Consider the following 1,547-nt stretch of genomic DNA (forward strand, 5'->3'; position numbering starts at 1 on the left):
CCCTTCGTGCGCATGGTGGGACTGTGTCGACCCGTAGACAGGTGGTAGCTCGTGTCATTACTAACTGTGCGCCCAACTGTGCAGCTCACGGCAGATTCGGTACCGACTCTGCCTCTGACAACGCAAGGCGTACACGGTGCTCGCTTATTCCCATGTGTCTGTGAGCCCGTGTGAGGTTGAGAGTCTGGGTCCTCTTTGGGCCTCTTCTGGGGACCCACAGCCTCTGTTTCTGTCCCATACCCTGAGCCATGGCCCCCTTCTTTTGCAAACTCGAACATCTGACTCCTGCCAAACACGAGTCCTTTGCTGGTCAGCTGACTTGTCCTACATTGGTGCTGGTGACACCCGCCCACTAGTTCAGATTTCACTCCGTCCTCTGGGCCCGTCCCAGGTGACCCCTCCCTTGTCACCTGTCCCTGGACGCTGCGCGGTGCCGTGAAGTCAGGAGTTGTCACTCAAAGGGTGTCCCGGGGGATGCTGGTGTCCAGCCTCTTCAGAGCAAAGGAAAGCACTGGGGTGAGCCCGTGTCACACGCAGATCCCAAGGGCCCCAAGACCCCATAGTACAGAGCTCCCTGGATGACACGTGTCCCTTCTGACCGTCCTAGGAGTGTGCCTACCAGGGAAAATTCACCTGTGGAAATGACCCCCGTTGACGATATCAGCATCACCATGTATCCTGAGGAGCCGCTGCCTGCGGTAAGTGCCGAGCCCTGGGCATGTCCCCGACGCAGGGCTGGGCGCCAGGGACGGGGACTCAGGGCCCGGAATGGAGCTAGGACCGTGTCAGAGGTGCCTGTGCCACTGGCTGCAGCATGTGTTGTGCTCCCTGGGATGCTGCTCAGTCGGAACCAGATGGGTGGGGACTCGCAGAAAACACGAGAGACAGAAAAGGCTCTGGATGCGGAAGGGGCGGAGCGTGTGCGAGAGGACAGCTGGGTGTCACTGCCCCGCCACACGTTCAGGGGCTGCCGAGTTTGCCGTCTGCCACCGGCTCCGTCTGTCTGCACCGCCACCTGATCTCAACACGATGGGCCACCAGGGAGGGGCTGGGTCCATGTAGGGGGCACATACCTGGTCCAGTTCGGCCACCACAGGGCCCTCAGAGCCGAGCCTGGCATCAGGATCCATGTTACAGACACTGGCACTACTCTCCAGAGGGGACAGGGATGTCAACAGTCAAGCATAGCCCAAACAAGCAGGCAAGTCTGTTCCAGCCACTTCCTGCCACCCACAAAACCCTTAGTGGGGCCCCAGCCCAAGCCACCTCCAGGGCAAGACCAGAGGCGCCTGCCCAGGGCACAGCGAGGCTGTGGCAGATGGATCATCTCGTGCCCCGCCGTGTGTGGGGGTGCAACACAGGGCACCGCACGTAGTCGGCTTTCTCAGACTGACAGGAAGGGTAGTTTCAAGAAGCACAGAAATGTCCGATGTGCACAAAGCGAGTCTGCAGCGTCCCTGCTGGTCATCGTATGTCCAGGTGACGTGCGTGTCCCTCCACTCCCGGGTGGCTGGGTGTCGATCACACCTCCCGGGGAGGTGGTGGTG

This window comes from Pteropus alecto, unplaced genomic scaffold, assembly GCF_000325575.1.
Source record: "Pteropus alecto unplaced genomic scaffold, ASM32557v1 scaffold137, whole genome shotgun sequence".
Lineage (NCBI taxonomy): Eukaryota > Metazoa > Chordata > Mammalia > Chiroptera > Pteropodidae > Pteropus > Pteropus alecto.